Genomic DNA, 9,822 nt, shown 5'->3' on the forward strand with positions numbered 1-9,822 from the left:
GGTCATGGAACACTGAAGTAGAGGAGAAAAGAAAATAAGAGCCAGAAGGAATTAGAACCACCAAGGAAATAAGGCCTCTTAATCAACAGGATTTAAAGACCTAAAGTAAGTCTTTTTTTCATTGAATATATATTTTTCTCATAAAATATATCCTGATTACAGTTTCTCCTCCCTCTTCAACTCCCAAATCTTCCCATCTGCCCTCCAATCCATATAAGCCATCTTGCTGTGTCTCTTTAGAAATCAAACAGGCTTCTTCTAATAAATAAAAACGAAATAAAATAAGATGAGATCAAACAAAAGCTAACACATCAGAAACAGACAAATAAAACAAACAGAAGGAAGAGAGACCAAGACAGGGCTAAGAAATAGGTGAAGATACAGAGACCTCCTGATTTACATACTCTGGACTCCCATAAAAACATTAAATTAGAAGCTGTACTGTACAGGCAGTGGAACGTTTGGATAAGAAATAAATAAAAAGTAAAAGCCATGTGATATTATGAGACAAGGAATCTCCAAAAATGCATTGAAATTTGATTTCTGATGACCATCTACTGCTACACATGCAGCCTGTTCTTAAGAGTAGTTGGTTTCCTCAGAGAGACTCCCATAGAGAAAACTAAGTTTTAATTTGCAAGTAGTTATCAACTGGAGGTAGCTTCTGAATTAGGGATGTGCACAGTGTCTTCTTCCTTTTTCAGCTCTAGGACTCCATCTGGTGCAGAACTTGAAGGCCCTGTGCATAAAACCTCAGTGTCTTTGAATATATATGTGCAACTATTCAGTTGATTTAGAGGCCTTATTTCCTTGGTGGGTCTATCCCCTTTGGCTCTTTTAATCTTTTCTCCTCTACTTCAGTGTTCCATGACCATGAGGGACTTTGATAAGTGTCCTAGGTCTCTCACTCTCAGAATATTGTCTGTCTGTGGGTCTCTATATGTGTTCCTAAGTACTGCAGGAGCAAGATTTTCTGATCATGGATGAGCAAGGCACTGAATTATACTCATAACAAAATGTCATTGGGAGTCATTTTATTGCAATCTTCTTTTATAGAACAACAATATTTATTTTTATTCTAGGTTCCTGGCTATCTTATCTAAGATTATTGCTCATTCAAATAGTATAGTGTAGGGTTCTATTTCTTGTATGGACCATGAAAAACATATATATATATTGATTATTCCCACAAGCTTTTTACCATCATTGACCTAGCATACCTTTCAGGCCAGTTACCATTATAAATTGAAGGAGTTATAGACTATGTTCATGTTACATTTCTTCTTTGTTATCTTATATTGTGTTAGGTTTCCATACTACCCCTCAACTGGCTCTTACATTTAGCTCTCTTGCCCTTTATTCTCTCTGATACTCCCATTTTCCTCACCCTCCCTTTTGGTCTTCCCTTCCAGACATCCTCCATGCATGCACAATTATTTATAATAGTTCCTTTTCCTACAGGAAATCTATCCCCTCCACCCAAGTCCCTTAAGGCTTAAAGATCTTTCATTTGAATGCATACTTTCAGTTCTGGCCATGGAAGATTCATTCTTGACAGCAGGCCCAAGAATAGGAACAGGAGTTTGATGGAGACGGTATCACTTAAGGACATCCAACATTTCTGTTCAGAGACTGGGGACCATAAATTTCATCAGCAATTAGAAATACTAAGTTGACGGTTTTGTTAGAAACATAATTGGCTATCCGGTGTTATTGTTGAATCTGACATGAGAGATCAAACAAGTTTAGTGAAAAGGAGCATGAACCTGAATGCTAGGTAGATAGTGTTAATCCTAATGCCAAGAATAAGACCACTACCAATTTGAGCCAAATTTAAAGCATTTGATTTTTATTGGAGTAAACCCAAGAACTGCCCTGGAACTGACTCCTAAGTCGGGTTAAAGAGACCAGCCCTAACCCCCCCCCCCCTTTAGGCCTCTTTTAAGGAGCAATATCATGAGTGATTTTACAGAAGGGTGATAATGGTCCAATAAGGAAATACAACAAAACTGAAAAATCATCATGTTGCCACCCACCATTTGATTAGGAGGATACTGGGAGGGTCAGGGATGGTCCATGGTATTCTCAAAAACAGATGACGGTCATGGGTTCTGGAAGGTCTGGTTCCAAGAACCAGAAAGTAACACAACTCTCACAGTAAATAAAAACTTATTTTTGAAAAATACAGTATAATGGTGGCTGCCTTTAAAATGGAGTCATGCAGGTTTCTCCATAGAAGAGAAGACAAGCTTTAACCACATCTTTAATGTCCATTCATCAGCTGGTGTGTCTTTAGGCTGATTCCAGCACTCAGATGCTATGAAGAGGACAATACTGAATAAAAGTGATGTGGCATTTTTGCAGTAGAGAGTCCATAGATGTCTAATCAAGAATGATGTAGATAGTCCATGCAACATTTCTATTTTTAGTCAATAGAGGAAACTCCTGACTTAATTTCATAGCAAATGCAACAGTTCAAACTCTCACTAACCATGCATTATGGTTCCTTTTTCTCCATTGAATCATTAACATTTGGTGTCATCTATTTCCTCACCAATGTCAATCTTACTGTGATAAGATGAAATTTGAAACCTTTTCTTTAATTTGTATTTCTCGGATGGATGAAAATGTTGAAAACTGTAAAAAGTGTATATTCCATTTGTGTAATAGTTGTGTTTCCATCACAGAAATAAACTATGATGTTTCTCAAAGCACCACTGCTGTCTGTCTATAGAATGAATTCATTCTTGGACTTTCAAAGTATTAGGAGAGATCTCTATAGTTTGTGGCAACAAATCAGGGAAGAACCCCATTTCTGTGTTTGAATTGAGTTTCACACTATACCATGATTAGTATGTTCTCTTAGTCTTTTGTGTACGTGATCCATTAACAAAACTGTCAGCTCAGGATTGTCTGCTGGAGCACTAGTGCTGCTGCTAGTTCCCTCTGAGGACCAGAGCCTCATGGAAGAGAAACAGAATGAGGAACGACACAGCGATTGAGGTTGGGATTGGAACAGGCCTGATCATTGTCTGCTCCTTTATAATGTCACATCAGTGAAATTATGACAAGGTGTGGAACTTGGGAATGGATCCTTTCCCTGTCAGCTCCTCTGAGTTGTGTCAATGGTCTGCTTCTGTCATTGCCAATGCCACAAGGATAAGTTCTGTGTGACATAAGAAGCCTGCTGAGATAGATTTTATAACCCCCTGCCTCGGTATAATGAGTTTGTGGTGGAAGTATTAGACCTATGAATGACTAGAGCAAAGGAAAGACACAATACTAAGTAATAGATAAAGAGAAGACACAATACTAAGTAATAGATAAAGAGAAGACACAATACAAAGTAATAGATAAAGATTTAAAAATTAAAGAGAAGACACAATACTAAGTAATAGAGAAAGATTTAAAAATTAAAGAGAAGACACAATACTAAGTAATAGAGAAAGATTTAAAATTTATCTATTGTTTACTACACAATTGTGATATAATTTATCATCTTATTTTATTGTTTTTGACCAGAGACCCCACTTTGCTTATTTGCCACACTGAAACCAGTATAAGACAATGTCAATAATTCAGAATGATTAGCAAAGGTCTATGAATGTTGAATCCAGATACATAATTGAAGAAATAGTTTTCAATATGATGACTTAGTGTTCTTTCATGCTAAATCTGGTGTGGGATACCCAGTATTGAAAAGCAAGGATAAGTAAATTCTATATACTATTCTTCTTCTCTAAACAACTCCTAAAAGTCTGAACTTTTCTGTTTATATTTACTGCTTGTCTGGAGTCAGCTGTGTTGGATGTAGGACTCCTACAGATCAGGTCACTATTTTAAGACATTTTCAGAGTAGTAAAGGAACCATGTCTATGACTCCAAAAGGTGGAGAGGAATCTAGAGCCTCCACTCTGGAGCCCAGCTCTGATGTCCTTCCATCTAACCATGCCTGTCCCCTCCATAGGGCATGACACTCTTATACTGAATGGGGGTGAGTCTCATCATGAAGTGCCTTGAAACTGTCTCTCTGTGATGCCAGATTGTTAGTTCCTAGTTTCACAATTGAGGAATTCTTTCTAAGGTGAGATAAACTTCATTGATGGGGATTGAGAGTGCCTTTGAACTGGATCATTTCTGTTATTGGAGCCTTTCCAGGAGAGTGTCATAGACTCTAGGAACTAACTGAACTTCTCCATGTCAGATCTTGTATTTTTCTAGATAATGGATTCCTGAGCCTTGTATGTGGTTAAATGAGAGGAATCAACTCTGAGTAGAGTCAGGAAACACCCTTGCTGGCCTCTGCACCTGCTCCTAAAGCTCTGTGTAACTAATTTGTTTTGGTTTTAGTTTTTGTTTTCTTACAGCAAAAATATTTAGCAATGTCATTGATCATATAAACTTGATGTCATTTGAAAATAATAACATTCCATATCAGACTATGTCCCTAACTGTTTACTTTGACAGAACAAGGTCTCCAATTGAAGAATCTCATTCCTATGTATGTATTCCTCTGAAATGTTTGTAGACAGTTTTTTAATCTCAGCAATACTGTTAAGTCAGAAATACTTTCCTAGGTACCTTGTTTGACTTTTGTGCATCAAGGAAGTCATGAGGAGGAATTCTGTGGAGGATGGAAGCTTTCACACTCCTTGCGAAATCCAGGATATCCTCACAGATGTCAGCCCTCTGAAACATGGCAGGCGTTCATCCAGTACTAATCTAACAACAACCCAACATTATACCAGTCTTCGTCTTTCTGTTGAGGAGTTCCCCAAATTCACAGATAGGGAAGCCCCTCTTCCATTTCTATCCTGACAATGTTTATTTTGTAACGAGAGAGCTCATGATGGTGTTGACAGTTGATGTTGTACACTTGAGACTGGGAGGACTCTAGGCCTTGGAGGACAAGGAATTTCTACCATTTTATTGGTTCAGAAGACACTTCCTGAGTGTCATGTGATCTGATGGAAATGGCCCAGAGGATAAAGTAGGATAATGATGAACTGTAATAATAAATTACAGATGGAAAATAAACATACTGGCAGGAAAACAGACTTTCCAATTAAGTCTCAACCTAAGGTTGCTATTGTATGTAGGAGGATCCAGGTCAGATGGTAAAATAATTGGTTTTCTAGTCACAGGGTCTTATTTGTATAACATATTATATATAATATGTTATCAGGGCTTGTTGTTGTTTTTGCTTCTTTTTGGAAGCAGCATTTCAGCGGAGGTGATCACTGATAAAGATATAGTCAAGGTATGGAGTACTGTAGGGAGCATCCTGAATCAGCATTACTTTGTTCTCTGATGTCCTTTTGAAACAGTGACAAATGTCCTATAGGATTGTACAAAGATGGCTACTGACCAATGCACATTCAGAATGATTATTTCTGATCAAGTCTCCAGGCTAAAATATCTGATATTTCAGTCCTAAGGCAGGTTCCTGTCCTTCTAGTGTTTCTGACACATTCAGGATGTGAATTACAATACTATGCCTTGCACAGTAATAGACTTCAAAGTCCTCAGATGTGAGGCTGCTCAGATCCATGTAGGCTGTGCTCAAGGACTTATCTACAGTCAGTTTGACCTTGCCCTGGAACTTCTGTGCATAGCCAATATTACCATTTTAATTATCAATCCATCCAGTCCACTCCAGACCCTGTCCAGGCCTCTGCTTCACCCAGTGCATATAGTAGTCAGTGAAGGTATATCTAGATGCCTTGCAGGACAATTTCACTGAGGCCCCAGGCCTCACCAGCTCAGCCCCAGACAGCTGCAGATGGACCTTGGAGTAGACACCTGTGGGGAGAAAGGCAGACACCTGAGTGGATGGACCCTCCTCAAGTCATGAACTTGGGAGCCCCTTACCTGTAGCAACTGCCACCAACAAGAGGATGATCCAGCTCCAATTCTTGGTGAGGACCTTGTGTGTTCAGTGACTGTGCATAGGACACAAATCACATGTTTTTGTGGGATGTGAACATCTCTGTTTTATCACTATAGTCTCACTTGATTTGTATATTTATGAGTCATGATACTTCTAAGATAAGGACCTAGGCCAGATGGAGAAAAAAAAAGGGTATAGAAATCCTTGGTCAGGCATCAGAATGCTGAGGTCAAAATGCTAATCCTGTCTGAGAAAGCAGCCATACCTGAGACCTGTGCAGGCTCTGTGGATATAATCAAGGCCTAATCTACAATAGAATCCCAACCTGAGACATTTAGTCCTTTTCCTGACAAAACTGATTTACAGGTAATGGTATTGATTAGGATAATTGTGCATGAAAATTTCAAAACCTTATATATTAGGAGAATTTGTAATCTTTTTTTAATGTACAAGCAATTAATATTTGTTTTTCCAGAAGTTTGCAGGTTTGTATTTCTCCTGCTTATTTTTTTTATTTTCTAAGTCCTTTTTTTGTCTATATATTTCTTTTCTATATATAGAAAGGAAGGTCATCTAGTTGAGTGGTAGGAACATGGGAAGGATCACGGGGGAGCTGGGTATGGAAACTGATCAGAATACATTGTATGAAAAAAACATGTTTTTCAAAACTCAGAAATAAATAAATCAATTGTAATAAAATAAAGAAGAAAATAAAAATCTGTATAATATTGACAAGGAAGTTCTACTGTGCTTGAAAATTGAAGTCTGAATTAAAAAATAGAAAATTGGAGACTACAACAAGTGTTATTCAGCTAATAGACTTTAAGAAATGTGTCCAGAGAAGCTACTGTGTCCATACCTCATCTCACTTCTGTCCTGCTGATTACTAGTTCCATTGTTTCCCTGCTGGTCCTGAGCTCCCCTGCAGGTTGGGAGGCCATGGCTTACACTCAAGGTTCTCTGTCTATCTTGAGCAGAGACACATCCATGCTACTTTGGTGCTCAGAGAGCACAGCCACAGGGAGGACTGGCTCTTCTTTTACTGGGAATACCGAATGGATATGCAGAGACTGATTTTAAGCACCTATATAGCTGTTAATATTCTTCTTAATGCTGTGGTCTTCCATGGTGGCATGTGGATCCTTTCCACAGTATTCACTGGTACTATAGAATTATTAAAAAAATTACCACATGTCAAATAACTGTGCCTAGGAAAAGAATAATCATCTTGTTTAGCTTGGCTCACCATATTTTCTAGAGAATCATATAGTTGGTCTAGTCTTTCTGCCTTAAGAGGCACATGTCATAGGTTTCCAAGTTAGAGTCCATGTCTCCTGGGGCACTGTGTGCCTTTCAGTTCTTGATGAACCAAACTGTTCCTCAGGTAGTGAAGCTTTCATTCCCACCTCTGTTTCTCTATGTTCCCTCAAGTCTTCAAAGCATATAGAAGCTTGACAAGACAATTGGTCATAGGTATTAATATTTTCTATCCATATAACTTAAAAACAGTATAGTATCCTGTTATGTTCCATTGTAATGATCCTAGAAAGTGCTGTTATATTGTTTTACATAAAGGTCTTGTGTGGGGTGTTTATCCACCACCCCCACAGTTCCCCAGACTTTTCTTGAGTGCAATCAGCAGGAAATATTAGATAGAAGGATTTATAGCAGAGAATCTTGCAGAGATATACAGATAGAAAATAAAGGATAGCCTCGAGAGGGCCTGGAACCTATTCCAATGGGGCCCCGACTGTCTCTGGCCCAGGGTTTTTATAGAGACGCCAAGGAGGTGGAGCAAAAGACCTCCTCCCCCAGCACTGCCAAGTGCAGACCATCTCAGAAACCTGTACTCAGGCCCGTGGTCCTGATCATCCTCTATTCAGACCTTCTGGGTAAAGACACGAGGAACCCGAGAACGGGCTCCCACAGTCTTGAAAGTCTTATTGGTCACAATAAACTTGTCACAGCATTAGTCTTGCTGTGGACCCTCCATCCTGGCCTAGTTAAATTCAGTTCTCACTGACCATAATCAGAAAATCCTGGCTCACTAAAAAACTGCTGGTGCTTAAAAGGTTAGTGTCAACTGGACTCACATCATTGTGAATGATTTCTTTGCCCAAATCATAGGAAAAAAGTTCATTTCATATTCATTAAATATTGCTCAAATATTTATTTCTTTACTTCAGTATACCCGGAGGATATTAAGAAGTTAATGTAAACACACCTTGTGTCCAGAGTGTGATCAACATCAGGCCCACTGTGTTTATCATAGGTCACTGGCAGCCATGTGTGCTGACCTTCATATGAACATTAGATAACAGACCATGGATCCCTTAGTTTTTTATCTTCATATTGTGCTGTTCAGTAAGTGGGTTGATCTTGATCTCAGTAATCCCATATTCTATAGTCTGTTTGTTTCCCAAACTAACTTAACACAAGTTGTCATGATAATAGAATCTAGACAAGGCTCAGGTCTGCACTAGTAGACTCTCTTTCCTTTTACAGAAAACAGAATTCTGTAACACAATTAATTCAATAGCAAACATCACTTCTCCCAATAATGCTTCTCTAATTTACAGATAAAACTTTTCAAATTTCCTAGCTTCATAAGCAACAAAGAGTTCCATTGCATTAAGCATGGAGGCAATGTTTACAAGAAAACACCAACATGAGGCAGAAAACTGTGATAAGGAAAAATCTTTTGCCACTGAAAGAGAGTTAGGACAGAGACAGTAGATGACATCAGCTGGCATGTGCACAATGGTCACTCAGACTTCTCCACAAGCTGAGCAAATAAGAAACATCTTGAAAGAAATCATTACATGGGACATTGGGTTGCAAATTAATCATTAAAAGGATTCAAATTTCTAATATGCATTGATTGAAAAAATTAATTACCTCTACTCTGTTAGAGTAGTAACACATTGGAAGCAGGAAACTATTGATGTAACTAACCGTCTTATTAAATAAGAAACACAGAAACAATGTAAAAGAGAAAGCCGAGAGATCAGAGCTCAGAGCTAAAATCTCACCCTTCTGCCTGCAGTGTCCCAGCTTCCCGAGAGAGACCTATGTCCTGTCTGTTCGTCTATTTAAAGTATTTTGTTCTGCCTTCTCATTGGTTGTAAACCCAAACACGTGACTGCCTCGTCACTGTCTGAATGTACAGTCCCCTAGGTCTTAAAGGTATATGTCTCCAATGCTGGCTGTATCCCTGAACACACAGAGATCTATGGGATTAAAGGTGTATGCCACCACCGCCACACTCTTGCTATGGCTCTAATAGCTCTGACCCCCGGACAACTTTATTTATTAACATACAATCAAAATCACATTTCAGTACAATTAGATTACCACCACATTTCCCCTTTTTTATTTTAATAAAAAGAAAAAAAGCAAAAGGTTATAACTAACAAAAGAAAAACTATATACAAAAGTTCAACAACTATATACAATATATACAAATAATAAATACCCAAACAGGTATTTGACAAATCAGAGAAAGTAATTCCATTATCTATCCTATTTTGGTAAATCCAAGATGTATCTAATGTACTTTCTATCCTAATTAATTTTCAGCTATAACTAACTAATCTTCAACCATAACTAACTAATCTTCAACTCCCTCAGAGACCCAAGAAGGGAATAATATTAGCTAACAAAAATAAAAACAGGAAGTGCATGCAAGCAACTTCCAAAAAATTTGTGAGTTGACAGAAACAGCCAGCTGCCTGGGCAGTCACCTGAGGTTTCTCCGAAGTGTTGGGGCATCATCTTCAGCCTATAGGCTTAGTGTATCTGACAGACTCATTTGTGATGTAGGATGTACACAAGGTCAACAGTTCAACCTCACATTGGGTGAGAGCAGTCCACGTACCAGAAACACCTGAATTCCACTAGTGTCCTGTCATGATTCAGGATTTTAAATTCTG

The sequence above is a fragment of the Peromyscus leucopus genome, unplaced genomic scaffold, assembly GCF_004664715.2.
Source record: "Peromyscus leucopus breed LL Stock unplaced genomic scaffold, UCI_PerLeu_2.1 scaffold_1261, whole genome shotgun sequence".
NCBI lineage: Eukaryota > Metazoa > Chordata > Mammalia > Rodentia > Cricetidae > Peromyscus > Peromyscus leucopus.